Here is a 25,968-nt window from a genome sequence, read left to right on the forward strand (position 1 = left end):
GACTCCACCTCCCATGGCCGGCCAACCCTAAGGGAGAGGAGTCCCAAGTGGACTCCCCAAGGGGGGCCGGCCACCCCCTCCCAAGGAAGGTGGAACTCCCACCTCTAGTGGGAGTCCTAGCTTGGGTAGGTTTCATGAGTTATGGAAGGTTTTGGTTTGGGGTCTTATTCGAAGACTTGTAGACCAACTCTTGGGTGTTCCACCTATATAATGAGGGCCAAGGGGAGGGGGCCGGCCACCCTAACACCACAAGGTGGCCGCACCCCTAGAGTGGCCGGCGCCCCCCTCTCCTCAAACCCTAGCCGCCTCGCTCCTCCTTCTCTCCCGCACGTTTAGCGAAGCTCCGCCGGAGTTCTCCACCGCCACCGACACCACGCCGTCGTGCTGTCGGATTCAAGAGGAGCTACTACTTCCGCTGCCCGCTGGAACGGGGAGGTGGACGTCGTCTTCATCAACAACCGAACGTGTGACCGAGTACGGAGGTGCTGCCCGTTCGTGGCACCGGAGGGATCGTGATCAAGATCTTCTACGCGCTTTTGCAAGCGGCAAGTGAACGTCTACCGCAGCAACAAGAGCCTCATCTTGTAGGCTTTGGAATCTCTTCAAGGGTGAGACTCGATAATCCCCTCGTTGCTACCGTCTTCTAGATTGCATCTTGGCTTGGATGGCGTGTTCGCGGTAGGAAATTTTTTATTTTCTATGCAACGTTATCCTACAGTGGTATCAGAGCCGTGTCTATGCATAGATGGTTGCACGAGTAGAACACAATGGTTTTGTGGGCGTTGATGCTCTTGTTATCTTTAGTTTGAGTACTTTGCATCTTTGTGGCATAGTGGGATGAAGCGGCTCGGACTAACTTTACATGACCGCGTTCATGAGACTTGTTCCTCGTTCGACATGCAACTTGTATTGCATAAGAGGCTTTGCGGGTGTCTGTCTCTCCTACTATAGTGAAGATTCAATTTACTCTTCTATTGACAACACTAGTATCACCATTGTGGTTCATGTTCGTAGGTAGATTATATCTCTATCGAAAACCCTAAACCACGTAAAATATGCAAACCAAATTAGAGACGTCTAACTTGTTTTTGCAGGGTTTGGTGATGTGATATGGCCATGATGTGATGATGAATATGTATGAGATGATCATTATTGTATTGTGGCAACCGGCAGGAGCCTTATGGTTGTCTTTAAATTTCATGTTGAGTAGTATTTCAAAGTAGTTGTAATAGTTGCTACATGAGGCAAACAACCATGAAGACGGCGCCATGAACCTTGACGCTACGCCGACGATGATGGAGATCATGCCCGTTGATGATGGAGATCATGTCCGTGCTTTGGAGATGAAGATCGAAGGCGCAAAGACTAAAGGGCCATATCATATCACATATGAATTGCATGTGATGTTAATCCTTTATGCATCTTATTTTGCTTAGATCGCGACGGTAGCATTATAAGATGATCCCTCACATTAATATCAAGATAATAAAGTGTTCTCCCCTCGTATGCACCATTGTACAGTTCGTCGTTTCGAAGCATCTCGTGATGATCGGATGTGATAGATTCAACGGTTACATACAACGGGTGTAAGCCATGTTGCACACACGGAATACTTGGGTTTGCTTGACGAGCCGAGCATGTACAGACATGGCCTCGGGACAACGGAAACCGAAAGGTTGAACACGAGTCATATGGATGATATGATCAACATGATTGATGTTCACCATTGAAGCTACATCATCTCACGTGATGATCGGTTTTGGTGTAGTGGATTTGGATCGTGTATCACTTAACAACTATGAGGGATGTTGTATTAAGTGGGAGTTCATCAGTAATTAGATTAAAACATGAACTAATTATCATAAACATAGTCTGAGTAGTATTTTGTATTAATTTTGTAGTATTGGCATCCGCTTTCTACCATGCACTAGTCTTGTTATTGAGATAGAAATACTGTTAAAATCTGACAAGAAACTTTACGGATCGGTACCGTATTGTTAAGAATCAAGAATTGATTAAGTCCTATTGCAAACTTTTAGTAAACCTCACATTGTTGATTCAAAGAACTATGGTTTCAATTAGTACCTAAAGTTGTCTTGTCTCCGTGAAACTTGAAGTTCAAATCTGTTTGAAAAGTAAGGAGCTGAAAATTTAGTTTTCAGAAATAATCAAGGTATGAGATATATGTGATATCTAAAGACCTTATTGCAGGATGATAGAATATAATTTAGTGAGACTACATAAACTCATAAGTTTTATGGGAATGTACGAAGGTTGAAGACGCAAGGCGTCCCAATCCTCCAACTATTGGGGCACTAACGATATTTGCATATCCATGAAGTGATTGTCCTTAGTATGCACCGTTACTATGACTCGTAGTTTTGAAACATCACGTGATGATCGGGTGTCATAGATTCTACGTGTGCATACAACGGGTGCAAGCCAGATTTGCACATACGAATACTAAGGTTAAACTTTATGAGCCTAGCATGTACAGACATGGTCTCATAAAGTCGTCATGAATTGATGGATAAAATTATGAGTGAAATTGTTCATCATATTAAAAGATTACTAATAGTGAAATCCGGAACACTTGTCATATGATGATCAACTTCAAAAGTAAGAACCTCAAGATTATTGGTATTTGACCAGCAAATCTAGAAGTTATTGATGTTGAAGTGTTTTTCTGAATAATGAGGAAAGCTAAAAGAGAAACTACAAAAGATATTTTGGCAGAAAGAAATAAAAGACTAGAAAGTCTAGCTCAGGTGTATATAAATGATATACATGTTATGGTTGTATTCTTAGTTAGGTCACACAATGAAATTCTTGGGTATTTATACCATATTGGTTGGTATGAAGTGTCATACAAAACAACGCAATACAAGAATACAATGGCCTAAGTGACTGACAAGGAATATGATAGGAATGCACGTCTGGAACAAAAATAAAGTGTTATTATGTTCATCGTTGGCATTCTATCTAGCCCTTAGAATTTATAATAAAGAACATAATAATTGTTATTTTGATCTTGTCAAATAATAACAATGAGTTGTTCAAATTATGACATTACTCCATGTACGATGGATAAGTTATTATAAATTTTAAAGGTGAAACACACATACATAACACTGATGCTAAAATGCCGTAAGGCAAATGATTTGAATTCCACTTATTTGTGGAACCGCTATTTAGGTCATGTTGGAAAGGAACGCATGAAGAAACTCCATGCAAATGGATTATTGGAGTCATTTGATTTATGAATCATTTGGCGCTTGCAAATCTTTTCTAAAAAGAATGACTAAAATACCGTTCATAGGCCAAGAGTTGAACGGGCAACTAACTTAGTGAAAACATACATGATGATGTATGTGGTTCACTGGACATAGTTGTGTGCGGGAGATTCTTCTACTTCATGAAAACTTCAATCAATGAATTGAGTATATATATGTGGATATATTCGATAAGGAAGAAGTTTGAAACATTTGAATAGGTTCAAATAAATTTCAGCATGAAGTGGAAATCATCGTAATAGAAAAGTCAAATATCTATGATTGGATCATAGTGGAAATATTTGAATTACTAGTTTTAGCGAACATCTAAGAGAGTTATGAAATTGTTCTACATCTCACGTTTCTTGGAGTATCATAGTGATGATGAAGTATCCGAGAGATGTATCCAAAACTTGTTGGATTAATGATGAGATAAAATATTATGACGCCATTATATTTTTGTGGATTATGCTTTAGTGACTACCGCTTTTACACTAAATAGAGCATCATCATGATCCGTAGAAATGACACCATACGAGTTATGGCATGGGTATAAACCCTAATAGTCCTTTCTTTAAATTTTGGTCTAAAAGTTTACAACCAAAATCGGATAAATGTCTTTGTTGGTTATCCCAAAGAATTGACTGGGAATTCTTTCCACTATGAAGTAAACGACAAAAGTGTTTGTTAATGTTACTTGCTTATTTCCAAGAAATTGTTTTCTAGCGAAATATTTGAGTGGGAGGACAATAGAACTTGATAAGGTTTATGAACCTGAGCATAATGATCAGAGTAGCGCAGCATCGGAAATTGGTTCCGGAAGCGACCACGACGATCATGGCTCCCATGACTACAAAGTGTTTTAGCCATGGAGATCAAAGTACATATTGAACCTTGTAGGTATGGTTTACTTTGTGATCAAATAAATGATTTGTGGACAAAGGATTGATTGTGAACAATGATAAACCAACTACAAACAAAGAAGTTATGATGGGCCCTGACTCCGTTAAAATGGCTATACGCCATGAAATCCAAGATAGATAAATACTTTTTGAAAGTAAATAGATCTATAAAATTGACGGACTTGGATGAAATATCCTTGAAGAAGCTCGACTTGTCGAAATGTTGTTTACGACAAAGTTCAAAGAGTTGACTACGATAAGATTAGATCTTCCGTAGCAATGCTTATAGTCTATGTGGATTATTCTAGTAATCACTACATATTTCTTTTATGAGATATGCCAGTAGGATGGCAAAATACATTACTTATCAGACGTGTGTATTAAAGGTGTATACAAGATACAACCAATTGTTTTGCTAGTCCGTGGAATACTAGATAGGTATACAAACTTCAATTAGATGAAGTGAGTATCACGGAGTTGGAATCTTCACCGGATGCAATAGTCAAAGAGTTTTTGATTTCATCAGAAACGATGAAGAGGCTTGCATTTGCAAGAAATTAAGTGGGAGCGCTGAGACATATTTATAATACTTTATGTAAAAGACATATAGTTGGTTATAAATGATGTAATTATATACTTGATTAAAAGGTTTCATTGAGAAATTAACTTCAATGAAAGGATATGGACTGAAACAAATTTAGTGTCAAGATCTATGAAGATAGATTGAAACACATAACAACTTTAAATCAAAGTACATAGAATGGATATTGAAGTAGTTCAATATAGAAATATTAAGAAAATGTTCTTGTCATGTGAAGGTTTAACAAGACTTGAGTGTATCTGACACTAGATGAGTAAAAACACATGAGTGATTTTAGATCATGAAAAATATGTACATAATCAGAAATCTTGTGCTCTAAAAAGTTAGGAGCATCTACCAGAATGATTCATGTGATGATCATTGAAAAACAGTAAGAATATTCTTGAGTACTTAAGAAGAACCAAGAATATATATATATATAGTTTTTGTATGAAGAAATGACAAACAAATCGATGTAAAGTGTTGCACCGATATTTGTTTTATCACATATAAAATATAATTTCAATCTCAAATTTGACTAAGTGTTGTTTAAAAGGTAGCACAATGAGTTAGAAGTTGTCTATGTTAGATTTAGAAGAGTTCTAAATATTGTGACGGATTCTACAAACGAAAGGCAGAGTATGTCATTGTTTTGACAATGACTAAGGATGTTAAGTCAAGAAGTTCTTTGAGGACTTGGTGTAGTTCCGGCAGAGTCAGAACTTTGAAGCTATATTGTGTGTGACAATATTAGTGACATATTTCAGACCACGGAATTAAGGTTCCACCAGAAGACCAAACATATTTAATGCCGACTCATTTGGAAATGAGTGATGCGTTGCGACGCAAATGAATTACAAAATACATACGGTTCTGAGCATGTCAGATCCGTTGACTAAAACCTCTCTCGTGAGCAAAACATGATAAATCACCGGAAGGCCAAGGTGTTATATCTTTACAAATATAAACTAGATTATTGACTCTAGTGCAAGTGGGAGACTGAAGGAGATATGCCCTAGAGGCAATAATAAAGTGGTTATTATTTATATCTTTATGTTTATGATAAATGTTTATATGTCATGCTATAATTGTATTAACCGAAACATTAGTACATGTGTGATATGTAAACAACAAAGAGTCCCTAGTATGCCTCTTAACTAGCTTTTTGATTAATGGATGATTAGTTTCATAATCATGAACATTGGATGTTATTAATAACAAGGTTATGTCATTATATGAATGATGTAATGGACACACCCAATAAAGCGTAGCATAAGATCTCGTCATTAAGTTATTTGCTATAAGCTTTCGATACATAGTTACCTAGTCCTTATGACCATGAGATCATGTAAATCACTTATACCGGAAAGGTACTTTGATTACACCAAACGCCACTGCGTAAATGGGTGGTTATAAAGGTGGGATTAAGTATCTAGAAAGTATGAGTTGAGGCATATGGATCAACAGTGGGATTTGTCCATCCCGATGACGGATAGATATACTCTGGGCCCTCTCGGTGGAATGTCGTCTAATGTCTTGCAAGCATATGAATAAGTTCATAAGAGACCACATACCACGGTACGAGTAAAGAGTACTTGTCAGGAGACGAGGTTGAACAAGGTATGAAGTGATACCGATGATCAACCTCGGACAAGTAAAATATCGCGTGACAAAGGGAATTGGTATCGTATGTGAATGGTTCATTCGATCACTGAAGTCATCGTTGAATATGTGGGAGCCATTATGGATCTCCAGATCCCGCTATTGGTTATTGGTCGGAGTGAGTACTCAACCATGTCCGCATAGTTCGCGAACCGTAGGGTGACACACTTAAAGTTGGATGTTGAAATGGTAGAACTTGAATATGGAATGGAGTTCAAATATTTGTTCGGAGTCCCGGATGAGATCCCGGACATCACGAGGAGTTCCGGAATGGTCCGGAGAATAAGATTCATGTAGGATAACGTTGCATAGAAAACAAAAAATTTCCTACGGCGAACACGCAATCCAAGCCAAGATGCAATCTAGAAGACGGTAGCAACGAGGGGGTATCGAGTCTCACCCTTGAAGAGATTCCAAAGCCTACAAGATGAGGCTCTTGTTGCTGCGGTAGACGATCACTTGCCGCTTGCAAAAGCGCGTAGAAGATCTTGATCACGATCGGTTCCGGCGCCACGAACGGGCAGCACCTCCGTACTCGGTCACACGTTCGGTTGTTGATGAAGACGACGTCCACCTCCCCGTTCCAGCGGGCAGCGGAAGTAGTAGCTCCTCTTGAATCCGACAGCACGACGGCGTGGTGTCGGTGGCGGTGTAGAAGTCCAGCGGAGCTTCGCTAAGCAATGCGGGCAATATGGAGTGGAGGAGCTTGGCTAGGGTTTGGGAGGGGGTGGCCGGCCACTCTATGGGGGCGGCCAGCTTATGGTCTTGGGGTGGTCGGCCCCCTCCCTTGGCCCCTCATTATATAGGTGGATCCCAAGTGTTGGTGTCCAAGTCTTCGAATAAGACCCGAAACCAAAACCTTCCATAGGAGGGGGAAACCTAGCCCAACTAGGACTCCCACCCAAAGGTGGGATTCCCACCTCCCATGTGGGGGGTGGCCGGCCCCCTATGGTGGAGTCCACTTGGGACTCCACCCCATCTAGGGCTGGCCGGCCATGGAGGTGGAGTCCCTTGTGGACTCCACCTTCCTTGGTGGTTTCTTCCGGACTTTTCTAGAACCTTCTAGAACCTTCCATAGAACCTTCCGCGACATTTTATTTCACATAAAATGACATCCTATATATGAATCTTATTCTCCGACCATTCCGGAACTCCTCGTGATGTCCGGATCTCATCCGGACTCCGAACAAATATTCGAACTCCATTCCATAATTCAAGTGCTACCATTTCAACATCCAACTTTAAGTGTGTCACCCTACGGTTCGAGAACTATGCGGACATGGTTGAGTACTCACTCCGACCAATAACCAATAGCGGGATCTGGAGATCCATAATGGCTCCCACATATTCAACGATGACTTTAGTGATCGAATGAACCATACACATATATTACCAATTCCCTTTGTCTCGCGATATTTTACTTGTCCGAGGTTTGATCTTCGGTATCACTCTATACCTTGATCAACCTCGTCTCCTGACAAGTACTCTTTACTCGTACCGTGGTATGTGGTCTCTTATGAACTCATTCATATGCTTGCAAGACATTAGACGACATTCCACCGAGAGGGCCCAGAGTATATCTATCCGTCATCGGGATGGACAAATCCCACTGTTGATCCATATGCCTCAACTCATACTTTCCGGATACTTAATCCCACCTTTATAGCCACCCATTTACGCAGTGGTGTTTGGTGTAATCAAAGTACCTTTCCGGTATAAGTGATTTACATGATCTCATGGTCATAAGGACTAGGTAACTATGTATCGAAAGCTTATAGCAAATAACTTAATGACGAGATCTTATGCTACGCTTAATTGGGTGTGTCCATTATATCATTCATACAATGACATAACCTTGTTATTAATAACATACAATGTTCATGATTATGAAACTAATCATCCATTAATCAACAAGCTAGTTTAAGAGGCATACTAGGGACTTCTTGTTTGTCTACATATCACACATGTACTAATGTTTCGGTTAATACAATTCTAGCATGATATATAAACATTTATCATAAACATAAAGATATAAATAATAACCACTTTATTATTGCCTCTAGGGCATATCTCCTTCAGTCTCCCACTTGCACTAGAGTCAATAATCTAGATTACATTGTAATATACCTAACACCCGTGGTATTCTGGTGTTGGTCATGCTTTGCCCTAGGGAGAGCTTTAGTCAACGGATCTGCTACATTCAGATCAGTGTGTACTTTGCAAATCTTTACTTCTCCATCTTCGATGTACTCGCGAATCGAGTGGTAACGCAGCTTGATATGCTTCAGCCTCTTGTGTGACCTTGGCTCTTGTGCATTGGCGATGGCACCCATGTTATCACATTAAATGATTAATGGGTCAAATGCACTAGGAACCACACCGAGCTCTACAATGAACCTCTTCATCCATACCGCTTCGATGAAGCCTACGAAGCCGCTATGTACTGATTCTGTTGAAGACTTCGCCACCGTGCCTTTTCGAGCTTGCCCAGCACTGCAGCACCATTCAATATAAACACGTACCCAGATTGTGACTTAGAGTCATCGGGATCGGTGTTCCAACTTGCATCGGTGTAACCGTTTACAACGAGCTCTTGGTCACCTCCATAACAAAGAAACATATCCTTAGTTCTTTTCAAGTACTTCAGGATATTCTTGACCGCTGTCCGATGTTCCATTCCTGGATCACTTTGATATCTGCTAGTCAAACTAACGGCATGTGCTATATCCGGTCTAGTACATAGCATGGCATACATGATAGATCCTACTGCCGAGGCATAGGGGATGTTACACATCCTTTCTCTTTCTTCTGCCGTAGCCGGTCCTTGAGTTTTACTCAATACCTTGCCTGGTAACATAGGTAAGAACCCTTTCTTACTTTCGTCCATTCTAAACTTCTTTAGAATCTTGTCCAGATATGTACTCTGTGATAGCCCTATTAGGCGTCTTGATCTATCTCTATAAATCTTGATGCCTAATATATACGATGCTTCACCAAGGTCTTTCATTGAAAAACTATTATTCAAATAACCCTTAACAACTGCTTAATAGTTCTATATCATTCCCGATCAATAATATGTCATCTACATATAATATCAGAATGCTACGGAGCTCCCACTCACTTTCTTGTAAATACAGGCCTCTCCATGACCTTTGTATAAACCCGAAGTCTTTGATCACCTTATCAAAGCGTCGGTTCCAACTTCTTGATGCTTGCTTCAGTCCATAGATTGAACGCTGAAGTTTGCATACTTTGTCAGCATTTTTAGGATCGACAAAACCTTTGGGTTGTACCATATACAACTCTTCCTCAATATCTCCATTAAGGAACGCCGTTTTGACATCCATACGCCAAATCTCATAATCGAAAAATGCAGCTATTGCTAACAAAATCCTCACAGATTTTAGCTTCGCTACAGGTGAGAAAGTCTCATCGTAGTCAACTCCTTGAATTTGTCGGAAACCCTTTGCGACAAGTCGAGCTTTATAGACGATAATATTACCATCGGCATCTGTTTTTCTCTTGAAGATCCATTTATTCTCGACAGCCGTTCGGCTAACTGGTCAGTCTAACACAGTCCAAACTGTGTTATCATACATGGATCCCATTTCCGATGTCATTGCTTCTTGCCATTTGTTGGAATCTGGGCTCATCATCGCTTCTTCATACGTCGCGGGGTCCTCATCATTGTTATCTACAATCATGACATTTAGACAAGGATCATACCAATCAGAGTGGCACGTTCCCTTGTCGATCTGCGAGGTTCGATGGTTTCCTCGTTCGAAGTTTCATGATCATTATCATTAGCTTCCTCTGTTGCCGGTGTAGGCGATGCAGGTACAACTTCCGGTACTGCGCTACTACGATCAACGAGTATAGATTCATCAATCTCATCGAGTTCTACTTTTCTTCCAGTCACTTCTTTAGTGAGAAATTCTTTCTCAAGAAAGGTTCCGTTCTTAGCAACAAAGATTTTGCCTTCGGATTTGTGATAGAAAGTGTACCCTATAGTTTCCTTAGGGTATCCTATGAAGACGCATTTCTCCGCTTTGGGTTCTAGCTTGTCCGGTTGTAACTTCTTTACATAGGCTTCGCAACCCCAAACTTTCAGGAACAATGACTTAGGTTTCTTATTAAACCATAATTCATACGGTGTCGTTTCTACGGATTTTGATGGTGCTCTATTTAAAGTGAATGCGGCTGTCTCTAATGCATAACTCCAAAATGATAACGGCAAATCAGTAAGAGACATCATACTACGAACCATATCTAAGAGAGTTCGATTACGACGTTCGGACACACCGTTTCGTTGAGGTGTTCCCGGCGGTGTCAATTGTGAAAGTATTCCGCATTTCTTTAAATGCATGCCAAACTCATAACTCAGATATTCACCTCCACGATCAGATCATAGAAATTTGATCTTCTTGTTACGTTGATTTTCTACTTCACTTTGAAATTCCTTAAACTTCTCGAAAGTTTCGGATTTATGTTTCATGAAATAGATATACCCATATCTACTCAGATCATCTGTGAAGGTTAGAACATAACGATAACCACCGCGCGATGCTACGCTCATTGGTCCACATACATCTGTATGTATGATTTCCAATAAGTCGTAGCTCGCTCCATCATACCGAGAAAATGGAGTCTTTGTCATTTTACCCATTAGACATGCTTCGCATCTATCAAGTGACTCAAAGTCAAGTGATTCAAGTAATCCATCGGTATGGAGTTTCTTCATGCGTTTCACTCCAATATGACCAAGGCAGCAGTGCCACATATAAGTAGAATTATCATTAAGTTTAATTCGCTTAGCATCAATGTTATGTATATGCGTATCACTACTATCGAGATCTAATAGAAATAAGCCATTCTTTTGTGGTGCTCGACCATAAAAGATATTATTCATAAAAATAGAACAACCATTATTCTCAGACTTGAATGAATAACCGTCTTGCATTAAACAAGATCCAGATATAATGTTCATGCTCAACGCAGTACATAATAGCAATTATTTAGGCTTAAAACTAATCCCGAAGGTAGATGTAGAGGAAGTGTGCCGATTGCGATCACATTGACCTTGGATCCGTTTCCAACGCGCATCGTCACTTCATCTTTCGGTTGTCGTTTATTCTTTAGTTCTGTTTCGAGTTACAAATATGAGCAACCGAACCAGTATCAAATACCAGGTACTAGAACGAGAACCGGTGAAATGAACATCTATAACATGTATATCAAATATACCTTCTTTCTTCTTCTTGACAAGGCCGCTCTTCGAGATCAGCCGGATACTTGGAGCAATTACGCTTCCGGTGTCCCTTCTCCTTGCGATAATAGCACTCAGCATCGAGGCTTAGGGCCGTTCTTAGGTTTCATAGGAGGCGTGGCAGCTTTCTTGCCACCCTTCTTGAATTTTCCCTTAGACTTGCCCTGTTTCTTGAAAGCTGGTGGTCTTGTTGACCATCAACACTTGGTGCTCTTTCTTGATCTCAATCTCATCAGCTTTTAGCATGCCAAAAAGTTCAGGTAACTCCTTGTTCATGTTATGCATATTGTAGTTCATCACAATGTTCTAGTAACTTGGTGGCAGTGATTTAAGGACACGATTAATCCCGATCTGTTAGGAATCACTATTCCCAAGTCACGAGTTTCTTCGCATGCCCGGTCATGGCGAGCATGTGCTCACTAACGGAGCTGCCTTCTTCCATCATACATTTGAAGAAATGTTTCGATGCTTCATAGCATTCCACTGCCGCATGAGTCTCGAATATAGCTTTCAGTTCATTCATCAACTCATGAGGATCATGGTGCTCAAAACGTTTTTGAAGATCGGATTCCGCATCGCACGGGATGGCACACCGAACTTGAGAGTACCGAGTTTTCCGAGTCGCGTAAACAGCTTTTACTTCATCGGATTCATCTTCTGCAGGAGGGTCACCTAGCGGTGCATCAAGCACAAATTGCAGATTTCCGCGAGAGAGGACGATCCTCACATGACGGAACCAGTCGGTGAAGTTGCTACCATTGCTCTTAAGTTTCTCTTTCTCTAGGAACTGATTAAAATTGATTGGGGACGCCATCTCTACAACATATATTTGCAATAGTTTAGACTAAGTTTATGACAAATTGAGTTCAAATTTTAATTCAACATAATTAAAAACCTAAGTGAACTCCCACTCAAAACAATATCCCTCGCATTGTCTTAGTGATCACACGAACCAAATCCACCGCACCTAAACCCGATCATCACGAGAAAAGGTGTGATTTCAATGGCGAACACTCAAAGTGTTCATCATATCAACCATATGATTCATGCTCTACCTTTCGGTATCACGTGTTCCGAGACCATGTCTGTACATGCTAGGCTCGTCAAGGCCACCTTAGTATCCGCATGTGCAAAACTGTCTTGCACCCGTTATATGTACTTATTGAATCTATCACACCCGATCATCACGAGGTGCTTGAAACGACAAGACTTGGCAACGGTGCTACTAAGGATGAACACTTTATTATCTTGAGATTTTAGTGAGGGATCATCTTATAATGCTACCGTCGCGATCTAAGCAAAATAAGATGCATAAAAAGGATTAACATCACATGCAGTTCATATGTGATATGATATGGCCATTTTGTTCTTGCGCCTTTGATCTTCATCTCCAAAGCACGGATATGATCTCCATCATCTTCGGGCATGATCTCCATCATCGTCGGCGTAGCGTCAAGGTCAATGGCGCCGTTTTCATGATTGTCCTCCATGTAGCAACTATTACAACTACTTTGAAATACTACTCAACATGAAATTTAAAGACAACCATAAGGCTCCTGCCGGTTGCCACAATACAATAATGATCATCTCATACATATTCATCATCACATTATGGCCATATCACATCACCAAACCCTGCAAAAACAAGTTAGACGTCTCTAATTTGGTTTGCATATTTTACGTGGTTTAGGGTTTTCGAGAGAGATCTAATCTACCTACGAACATGAACCACAACGTTGATACTAATGTTTTCAATAGAAGAGTAAATTGAATCTTTACTATAGTAGGAGAGACAGACACCCGCAAAGCCTCTTATGCAATACAAGTTGCATGTCGAACGAGGAACAAGTCTCATGAACGCGGTCATGTAAAGTTAGTCCGAGCCGCTTCATCCCACTATGCCATAAAGATGCAAAGTACTCAAACTAAAGATAACAAGAGCATCAACGCCCACAAACCATTGTGTTCTACTCGTGCAACCATCTATGCATAGACACGGCTCTGATACCACTGTAGGATAACGTTGCATAGAAAACAAAAAATTTCCTACGGCGAACACGCAATCCAAGCCAAGATGCAATCTAGAAGACGGTAGCAACTAGGGGGTATCGAGTCTCACCCTTGAAGAGATTCCAAAGCCTACAAGATGAGGCTCTTGTTGCTGCGGTAGACGATCACTTGCCGCTTGCAAAAGCGCGTAGAAGATCTTGATCACGATCGGTTCCGGCGCCACGAACGGGCAGCACCTCCGTACTCGGTCACACGTTCGGTTGTTGATGAAGACGACGTCCACCTCCCCGTTCCAGCGGGCAGCGGAAGTAGTAGCTCCTCTTGAATCCGACAGCACGACGGCGTGGTGTCGGTGGCGGTGTAGAAGTCCAGCGGAGCTTCGCTAAGCAATGCGGGCAATATGGAGTGGAGGAGCTTGGCTAGGGTTTGGGAGGGGGTGGCCGGCCACTCTATGGGGGCGGCCAGCTTATGGTCTTGGGGTGGTCGGCCCCCTCCCTTGGCCCCTCATTATATAGGTGGATCCCAAGTGTTGGTGTCCAAGTCTTCGAATAAGACCCGAAACCAAAACCTTCCATAGGAGGAAACCTAGCCCAACTAGGACTCCCACCCAAAGGTGGGATTCCCACCTCCCATGTGGGGGTGGCCGGCCCCCTATGGTGGAGTCCACTTGGGACTCCACCCCATCTAGGGCTGGCCGGCCATGGAGGTGGAGTCCCTTGTGGACTCCACCTTCCTTGGTGGTTTCTTCCGGACTTTTCTAGAACCTTCTAGAACCTTCCATAGAACCTTCCGCGACATTTTATTTCACATAAAATGACATCCTATATATGAATCTTATTCTCCGGACCATTCCGGAACTCCTCGTGATGTCCGGGATCTCATCCGGGACTCCGAACAAATATTCGAACTCCATTCCATAATTCAAGTGCTACCATTTCAACATCCAACTTTAAGTGTGTCACCCTACGGTTCGAGAACTATGCGGACATGGTTGAGTACTCACTCCGACCAATAACCAATAGCGGGATCTGGAGATCCATAATGGCTCCCACATATTCAACGATGACTTTAGTGATCGAATGAACCATACACATATATTACCAATTCCCTTTGTCTCGCGATATTTTACTTGTCCGAGGTTTGATCTTCGGTATCACTCTATACCTTGTTCAACCTCGTCTCCTGACAAGTACTCTTTACTCGTACCGTGGTATGTGGTCTCTTATGAACTCATTCATATGCTTGCAAGACATTAGACGACATTCCACCGAGAGGGCCCAGAGTATATCTATCCGTCATCGGGATGGACAAATCCCACTGTTGATCCATATGCCTCAACTCATACTTTCCGGATACTTAATCCCACCTTTATAGCCACCCATTTACGCAGTGGTGTTTGGTGTAATCAAAGTACCTTTCCGGTATAAGTGATTTACATGATCTCATGGTCATAAGGACTAGGTAACTATGTATCGAAAGCTTATAGCAAATAACTTAATGACGAGATCTTATGCTACGCTTAATTGGGTGTGTCCATTATATCATTCATACAATGACATAACCTTGTTATTAATAACATCCAATGTTCATGATTATGAAACTAATCATCCATTAATCAACAAGCTAGTTTAAGAGGCATACTAGGGACTTCTTGTTTGTCTACATATCACACATGTACTAATGTTTCGGTTAATACAATTCTAGCATGATATATAAACATTTATCATAAACATAAAGATATAAATAATAACCACTTTATTATTGCCTCTAGGGCATATCTCCTTCAATTCATATACAGGATGTCATTTTATGTGATTTAAAATGATGCGGAAGGTTCTATGGAAGGTTCTAGAAGGTTCTAGAAAAGTCCGGAAGAAACCACCAAGGAAGGCGGAGTCCCGGTGGGACTCCACCTCCCATGGCCGGCCAACCCTAAGGGAGAGGAGTCCCAAGTGGACTCCCCAAGGGGGGCCGGCCACCCCCTCCCAAGGAAGGTGGAACTCCCACCTCTAGTGGGAGTCCTAGCTTGGGTAGGTTTCATGAGTTATGGAAGGTTTTGGTTTGGGGTCTTATTCGAAGACTTGTAGACCAACTCTTGGGTGTTCCACCTATATAATGAGGGCCAAGGGGAGGGGTCAGCCACCCTAACACCACAAGGTGGCCGCACCCCTAGAGTGGCCGGCGCCCCCCTCTCCTCAAACCCTAGCCGCCTCGCTCCTCCTTCTCTCCCGCACGCTTAGCGAAGCTCCGCCGGAGTTCTCCACCGCCACCGACACCACGCCGTCGTGCTGTCGGATTCAAGAGGAGCTACTACTTCCGCTGCCCGCTGGAACGGGGAGGTGGACGTCGTCTTCATCAACAATCGAACGTGTGACCGAGTACGGAGGTGCTGCCCGTTCATGGCGCCGGAGGGATCGTGATCAAGATCTTCTACGCGCTTTTGCAAGCGGCAAGTGAACGTCTACCGCAGCAACAAGAGCCTCATCTTGTAGGCTTTGGAATCTCTTCAAGGGTGAGACTCGATAATCCCCTCGTTGCTACCGTCTTCTAGATTGCATCTTGGCTTGGATTGCGTGTTCGCGGTAGGAATTTTTTTGTTTTCTATGCAACGTTATCCTACAAATAGGCGCTTTAGGATTTTGCGGGCTGGCACATGTGTGATTTCGCTTAATTGGGCCGTTTAAGTGATGGGAATTTGTGATTTATTGAGAATATTTACGCAGCACATGATTTCTATTGGATAGCCTCACTTACCACAAGCACCAAAGAAAAAAATGCGCGAAAGAACTATAAAAACTAACAAAATATTACATCAGCTGCAAGGCTTTGAAAAAATATTACAGAACCCAGAGAAATTGAATGGTAATTAAACCTAGCAATACAATGAAGCGATCCAGCAATCTTTTAAGTTGTCCATGCAGCACCTATATCTGAAACAAAGACATTACGACAAGTTAAGACAGCAACAATGGAAAGGCAAAGACACTACAATATTGTTTGCCAAAGAATTTGGAACTAATCATTTCGTCGTTATAAAAAGATCATTGTAATGCGCACAATAAGCAAACAAAGAGTGCATGCCGCATACCAATAGCCAATATAACAGAGCATGTCAGAATGAAATAGCAGACTTACTACTGTCGAGTCCCATGCAAACCAACATGTTCAGGGAGTACAAGATTGGCATGAACAACATAGTAGCATGCTATAAATTTTGTAACAACGAATGAGCAAGATGAAGTTATGATGGCTACATCTACAGAGCAGGGAATGTAATCCAAAAATAGAAGTTACGATGTCAAAAGCTAAAGAGGAGGGAATGTGAACCAACATGTGCCAAGTGCAATTAGATCATTTTGGCCGTGAACTAAATAATACTCCTGAACTTATAGTGAAGGGGATGCAAATCAAGATGTTTCGGGATATAAACTTGTAATGAGCAACACATAGAGGATAGTTAATGCTGGAGCTTAGGATGGACCAGATACAGAATATAGTGGGATCACCTGTGAACTTGTATAAGAGGGAATGCAAACCAATATGTTCAGCATTCCATATGTGAGCGTCATGCCAAGTCAGAGAAACAAGTCAATAATGCAGCTTTTGAAGAACAAGATGGCACGCAAAATTATTATCTAGTAGTATGACAAGTTTATTTGTACTACATGCTAGATAGCAGAGTGATAGCATGCCAAACTAAGTCCTTACTTTGTTAGCTTACAATGAACTAGGTACAAAACAATGGCATCACCTGTAGTACAGGGAATGCAAGCCAACATGTTCATGGAGTAAAAAATTGGCACAAACAACATAGTAGCAGGCCATAATTTTTGTAACAAAGACTGAGCAAGATAAAGTTATGATGGCTAGATCTACAGAGCAGGGAATGTAAACCAAATATAGAAGTTACGATTCCAAAAGCTATAGAGCAGGGAATACGAACCAACATGTGCAATTACTTAAAATTGGCCATGAACTAAATAATAGCAGGATGTTACTATAATAGCTAGGAATAAAACAGATAGGAGTTATAATGGCATCACTCATAAACTTGTAGATAAGGGAAACAAATCAATTTGTTTCAGGATATAAAGTTGTAATGAGCAACACATATAGGATAGTTAATGCTACGGCTTAGGATGGACCAGAAACGAAATATAGTGGGATCACCTGTGAACTTGTAGAAGAGGGAATGCACACCAACTTGTAGAATCAGATGGCAGACAAAATTATGATGGAAGTAGCTGCTGTGACGAGTTCAAATAAATTTGTACTGCAGGATGCCAGAGCGATAGCATGCAGGAACAAATATCAGGCAGTTACTTTGTTAGCTTACGACTAAGTGGATAGAAATAACAATGGCATCACCTGTAGTACAGGGAATGCAAACCAACATGTTCAGGGAGAACAAGATTGGCATGAACAAAATAGTAGCAGCCTATAATTTTTGTAACGACGACTGAGCAAGATAGAAGTTATGATGGCTACATCTACAGAGCAGGGAATGCAAACCAAAATGTTCAACCGCTTAAAGTTAGCAATGAACTAGAAAATAGCAAGGTGTTACGGTCATATCTAGGAATGAACTAAAAGAGCTTCAGACAAACAAGCATCTGAACCCAGAACATGGCGCTAAAACAAGGGACTTACATTAGGAGAAGCACTCTGTGGGAGTCACAGCAGATCTTCCTGGGGTTGATAGATCCGGTGATGAAGTACGCTACATGTGCTACTTGGGGTTGGAGAGACGGCCTTTACAATTCATGGTTACTCATCTCATCTGCAAAAACGTAACGGCGCGTCGTTAGCACAAACAGGTTCCCCTAAGATTAAACAAGAACTTGCAGGCAAGCAATAGAAAAGCGACAGTACAAGAGTTTAGATCATGCACGGCGCCGGGTGAAGCAGATCCGGTTCATGCACAGCGGTGTCGGTGAGCAAGATCCGATGCGGTGGACGACGGATCCGGCGAAGCGGCTCCGGTGGGGTGGACGATACCGCAGCTGAAGCGACTGCGGTAGACTGCTGGATGAGCATATGGTTTCAAGGTTCGGCGGGGATGATCCGGTCCAGTTGATGAAGGCTTCGATGAAGCGGCTCCGGCAGGTAGCCAGATGACGAGGATCGCGAGGCCTCGGGTATGCCAGGGAAGTCCGGCGGGGATGTTCCGGTGCGGTGGTCGTAGAGGTGGGAGAGAGAGGGACTTGGGAAGTTCCGGTGGGTGGTCTGAGGGAAATGAATTTTTTTTTGGGAGGGTTTCCGGGCTAGGGAGGTGGTGATCGAAAAAAATGACGGGCATACCCCCCACCAACCGACTTTGTTGTCATCTCCATAGGGGTAGAATGGGAATTTGGAAGCGTGTGAAATTTTTGTATTTTGTGGGCGGGAAGTTTTGCCGCTATGAGATTTTGAATTTGGCTAAGGTCCAACTATAATGATAAAAAATTGTGAGACCGTACTAGTACCTCTATTCAAGGCCGAGTGCAAAATCAAATCATCATCACATTAAATACCGGTTACTACCATGATCATCATCTATCTCTGAAATTGGCTCATCCGCTAGATCTTGCAAATTATAATGATAAAAAAATTCGAGAACTAGTATTTTAGTTGAAGGCCGAGTGCAACATCAAACCATCATCATGTTGAAAATTTGTTACCATGATCATGATCTATCTCTGAAATTGGTGCATCCATTGCAAAGTATAATGCTAAAATTTTGAGTGACCGTACTAGTACTTCTGTTCAAGCCCGAGTGCAACATCAAATCATCATCATGTTGAAAATTTGTTACCATGATCATGATCTATGTCTGAATTTGGCGCATCTGCTAAATGTTGCAAAGTATAATGATTAAAAAAATTGTGAGACCGTACTAGTACTTATGTTCAAGGTCGAGTGCAACATCAAATCATCATCACGTTGACGATTTTTTCTGTTACCATGATCATGATCTATCTATAAGAGCATCTCCACCGGCACAACATCCTCTATTTGGGGACGCTGCTCCCACACCGGCGGCCCCAAAACGGCAACCCTGATAGAATTTAAAATTTAAATTGACATCTAAAAACCCAAATTCATACGAAATTTATACCAAAGTAGTTCGAATTTAAACATAACTAAACATAAACTTAATCCTGGTCTACTGGCCGTCGGTTGGGGCGCTCGACGGCCCTGCCTCGTCGTTGTTCTTCACCATTGCCGCCTGCGTCCGTGCCCGCTTCTCCTCCATTGCTTCGCGCATCTGGCGGTGGAGCATGGCGGCCGGCGTCGCAGGGGCTTGCCGGCGGCGCTGTCCATGCGCTTCCAGCCTTTCCCGAGAAGCTTCGATCTCTGGGCGCCTTGCCTGCTAGCGAGCGAACGCGTCGTAGTGGCGATGAGCGTTGAGCTCTGCGAGCTTCTGTCGCTCCGCCTCCATGAGGCGGCATCCCGCCTCCTCCGTGGCCGCTCGCTGGCGCGATATCTCGAGGACGTGCTCGAGGTTCGCGTCGTTGACGAACTCGCGCTCCTCCTCCCTCAACCGCTGGTATCGTTGTGCGTTCAGTGACGCGAGGATCGCCGCCTGCTCCGGGTCAGCGGGGGCCTGCGGCGGCTCGCCCGACTGCGCTGCCTCCTCCGCCACCTCTGCTTCCGCTTCTGCTATGTAGACATCGTGCCACGCCTCGAACCGTGGGGCCTCGTTGTCATCGGCCTGCGGCTCCGGCTCCGGCTGCGGCTCCAGTGGTGGTGGAGGCAGCGCGCGGCCGTTGAGGCCAAGCATCGAGTAGGTGGTCTTCAGACGGTGGGGCATCTTGATGTGGAGAGTAGAGAATGGAGCGATGGTGGTGGACGGCATACGTCTTATCTAGCGGTAGCAACTGCCCACATTTAAGGCGACAGGACGCCGCATGGCAAGTCGCTGCCCTCGTGGCCAATCGCTGCCTCGGTTTCCGCGCGAGAGGCCATTAGGGCATGTACATTGATTTAGACGGATGTTGTCTGTAATACTACTCCATGTCATTGATGTCTACGGGAGCTTCCATTCTTGTAGACAGTGTTAGGCCTCCAAGAGCAGAGGTTTGTAGAACAGCAGCAAGTTTCCCTTAAGTGGATCACCCAAGGTTTATCGATCTCAGGGAGGAAGAGGTCAAAGATATCTCTCTCAAGCAACCCTACAACCACAAAGCAAGAAGTCTCTTGTGTCCCCAACACACCTAATACAATAGGTGCACTAGTTCGGCGAAGAGATAGTGAGATACAAGTAATATGGATGAGTGTGAGTGGTAATAGCAATCTGAATGAAATATGGCAGCGAGCAAACATTCAACAAAACAGTAGACAAACGGAGATTCGATGCTTGGAAGCAAGGCCCAGGGATCCTGCTTTCACTAGTGGACACTCTCAACAATGATCACATAATAGGACTACTCTACACCCTCTTGTTGGATGATGAACATCATTGTGTAGGATTACACGAACCCTCAATGCCGGAGTTAACAAGCTCCACAATATTCAATGTTCATATTTAAATAACCTTAGAGTGCAAGATAGATCAACACAACCAAACCAAGTACTAACATAGCATGCACACCGTAACCTTCACACTATGAAAGGAGGAATACACTACAAGAGAATTGGCATGTAGAGACACTATTTTGGTCCAATAGAGACACTTAAATTGCTTTTACATAGTTATAGAGGCACTTTCCATATTGTCTCAAAACTGTCACTACGGGCAGTGTCTCTACGTGGTAAGGACAATAGTAATAATGTCTGTCCATTTTAGGAGACATAAAAGAGGCATTATATTGTGTCTCTAGATTAAATAAATGTAAAGAAACCATGTGAAAAGTAATACTTGAACTCATGACCTTAATAATGATGAAGACTTATTCCATTAACCATCTCACCCTTTCACAAGTATATGTTGATTCTTGGAACAAATTTCTAATTAGTATTGCCACCATGACCCAAACATAGAAAAATGTCTCTAGAGAACAAGCAAAATGCCTCAAACATTGCCTCTATATAAAAAGTAAAGACATACAATGAAATGTCACATGGATTGCCTCTTGATAACTTATATGTGACACTTTGGAGTGTCTCATAAGTTGTCTATAGAATGAAAATTGCAATCTCTTCGAGAAATGTCTCAACTAATGTCGCTATATTTGAGACTATTTCTGAAGTGTCTCAAAAAGTGCCACTACAACGTGCAAAGTGTCTTAATGTGAATTTTAAAGAGGCAAAGTAGGAAGTGTCTCTACTAAAATGTCTCTATGGAAGTTTTTTCTTGTAGTGATAGATCGCATCAATACCATCATAGTAATAGTTAACTTCATAATCTACAAGAGATCACAATCATAGCATAAACCAAGTACTTCATGATGCACACACTGCCAACATTACATCATGGAGGAGGAGTAAACTACTTTAATAACATCACTAGAGTAGCACATAGATAATATTCAACTTGATCACAAAGAGAGAGAGATGAACCACATAGCTACAACAGAGCCCTCAGCCCCGGGGGTGAATTACTCCCTCCTCATCATGGAGGCAGCGATGGCGGTGAAGATGGCGGTGGAGACGGCGGTGGAGATGGCTCCGGGGGCAATTCCCCGTCCCGGCAGGGTGCCGGAACAGAGACTTCTGTCCCCCGAATTGGAGTTTCGCGATGTGGCGGCGCCCCTGGAGTCTTTCTGGAGTTTCGTCAAGCGGTGTCGAAGTTTTAGGTCACGACGGCTGAAATAGGCGAAGAGTCGGAGTCGGAAGAGTCCCGAGGCGACGACACCATAGGGTGGGGTGACCACCCTCCAGGCCGCGCCGGCCTATGGTGAGGAGGCCCTGGGCCTCCCCCTGGCTTGCCCTTCTGGCTCCGTGAGTCTTCCAGCGAAATAGAATTTCTGTAATTTTTCTGGATTTTTCCGAGCACTTTGGTTTTTGGGCCTTTTCTGCAATAAACAGACATAATAAACAGAAACTAGCACTGTGGCATCTTGTTAATAGGTTAGTCCAATAAATGCCATAATATGATATAAAGTGCAAGCAAAACATGTAGGTATTGTCATAAAACAAGCATGGAACATCAGAAATTATAGATACGTTGGAGACGTATCAGCATCCCCAAGCTTAGTTCCTACTCGTCCTCGAGTAGGTAAACGATAAAAAGATAATTTCTGAAGTGACATGCTACCAACATAATCTTGATCATACTATTGTAAATCATATGAGATGAATGCAGCGATTCGAAGCAATGTTAATGCAATGAGTAAACAATTAATCATATAGCAAAGACTTTTCATGAATAGTACTTTCAAGACAAGCATCAATGAGTCTTGCATAAGAGTTACTCATAAAGCAATAAATTCTTAGTAAAGACATTGAAGCAACATAATGGAAGATTAAGTTTCAGCGGTTGCTTTCAACTTGTAACATGTATATCTTATGGATAGTTGTCAATGCAAAGCGATATAACAAGTGCAATAAGCAAGTATGTAAGAATCAATGCACAGTTAATACAAGTGTTTTCTTCTAAGATAGAGAGAAATGGGTAAACTGACTCAACATAAAAGTAGAAGAAAGGCCCTTCGCAGAGGGAAGCATTGATTGCTATATTTGTGCTAGAGCTTTTATTTTGAAAACAAGAAACAATTTTGTCAACGGTAGTAATAAAGCATATGTATCATGTAAATTATATCTTACAAGTTGCAAGCCTCATGCATAGTATACTAATAGTGCCCGCACCTTGTCCTAATTAGCTTGGACTACCGGAATTATTGCAATGCACATGTTTTAACCAAGTGTCACAAAGGGGTACCTCTATGCCGCATGTACAAAGGTCTAAGGAGAAAGCTCGCATTGGATTTCTCGCTATTGATTATTCTCAACTTAGACATCCATACCGGGACAACATAGACAACAGATAATGGACTCCTCTTTTATGCATAAGCATGTAGCAACAATTAATTTTCTCATATGAGATTGAGGATATATGTCCAAAACTGAAACTTCCACCATGGATCATGGCTTTAGTTAGCGGCCCAATGTTCTTCTCTAACAATATGCACGCTCTAACCATAAGGTGGTAGATCGCCCTTACTTCAGACAAGACGAACATGCATAGCAACTCACATGATATTCAACAAAGGGTAGTTTATGGCGTCCCCAGGAACATGGTTATCGCACAACAAGCAACTTATAAGAAATAAAATGCATAAGTACATATTTAATACCACAATAGTTTTTAAGCTATTTGTCCCATGAGCTATATATTGCAAAGGTAGAGGATAGAAATTTAAAGGTAGCACTTCAAGCAATTTACTTTGGAATGGCGGAGAAATACCATGTAGTAGGTAGGTATGGTGGACTCGAATGGCATAGTGGTTGGCTCAAGGGTTTCGGATGCATGAGAAGTAATCCCTCTCGATACAAGGCTTAGGCTAGCAAGGTTGTTTGAAGCAAACACAAGCATAAACTAGTACATCAAAACTTACATAAAAGACATATTACAAGCATTATAAGACTATACATCGTCTTCCTTGTTGTTCAAACACCTCACTAGAAAATATCTAGACTCTAGAGAAACCACTCATGCAATCCAAATTTTAACAAGCTCTATGTATTTCTTCACTAATAGGTGAAAAGTATATGATGCAAGAGCTTAAACAAGAGCAAAACAATTGCCAAGTATCAAGTTATTCAAGACATCATACCAATTACTACATGTAGCATTTTCCGTTTCCAACCATATAACAATTAACGAAGCAGTTTCAACCTTCGCCATGAACATTAAAAGCTAAGAACACATGTGTTCATACGAACCAGCGGAGCGTGTCTCTCTCCCAAACAATCATTTATTCAAATAAAAACAAAAACAAAAGCACACAGACGCTCCAAGTAAAGTACATAAGATGTGACCGAATAAAAATATAGTTTCAAGAGAAGGAACCTGATAATTTATCGATGAAGAAGGGGATGCCTTGGGCATCCCCAAGCTTAGATGCTTGAGTGTTCTTGAAATATGCAGGGATGAACCACCGGGGCATCCCCAAGCTTAGACTTTTCACTCTTCTTGATCACATTGTATCATCCTCCTCTCTTGACCCTTGAAAACTTCCTTCACACCAAACTCAAAACAACTCATTAGAGGGTTAGTGCATAATAAAAAATTCACATGTTCAGAGGTGACACAATCATTCTTAACACTTCTGGACATTGCCCAAAGCTTCTGAAAGTTAATGGAACAAGGAAATCCATCCAACATAGCAAAAGAGGCAATGCGAAATAAAAGGCAGAATCTGTCAAAACAGAACAGTCCGTAAAGACGAATTTTATCGAGGCACCAGACTTGCTCAAATGAAAATGCTCAAATTGAATGAAAGTTGCGTACATATCTGAGGATCACTCACGTAAATTGGCATAATTTTCTGAGTTACCTACAGAGAATTTTGCCCAGATTCGTGACAGCAAAGAAATCTGTTTCTGCGCAGTAATCCAAATCTAGTATGAACCTTACTATCAACGACTTTACTTGGCACAACAATGCAATAAAATAAGATAAGGAGAGGTTGCTACAGTAGTAACAACTTCCAAGACACAAATATAAAACAAAATTACTGTAGCAAAATAAACACATGGGTTATCTCCCAAGAAGTTCTTTCTTTATAGCCATTAAGATGGGCTCAGCAGTTTTAATGATGCACTCGCAAGAAATAGTATTTGAAGCAAAAGAGAGCTTCAAGAGGCAAATTCAAAATGCATTTAAGCCTAACATGCTTCCTATGCAGAGGAATCTTGTACACAAATGAATTCATGAAGAACAAAGTGACAAGCATAAGAGGATAAAACACAAGTAACTTCAAGATTCTCAACATAAAGAGGGGAAACTTAATATTATTAAGATGCATATAACCATATTTCCCTCTCTCATAATAACTTTCAGTAGCATCATTGATGAAATCCACAATATACCCATCACTTAAAACATTCTTATCATGGTTCATATGCATAGAAGTATCATTAATTTTGGCATAAGAAGAGTTATTCTCATTAATAGTAATTGGAGCAAGATTATTATCAAGAATTTGAACATGGTAAACAAGTTGCATATTAAAAGGATTGTTTTTGGTAATCCAATCATGACTATGACAAGTTTCATAAGGATAGTTATAACCTATATCATAGCATTCTTTATAATAATCATCAAAGATCGGAGGCACAGTGTCATCATAAGAAATAGAATAGTTATCTTTCACAGTCGGTTTATCTGTGTCCATACCATTATTGTTGTTA

This window comes from Lolium perenne, chromosome 4 (genome assembly GCF_019359855.2).
Source record: "Lolium perenne isolate Kyuss_39 chromosome 4, Kyuss_2.0, whole genome shotgun sequence".
Classification (NCBI taxonomy): domain Eukaryota; kingdom Viridiplantae; phylum Streptophyta; class Magnoliopsida; order Poales; family Poaceae; genus Lolium; species Lolium perenne.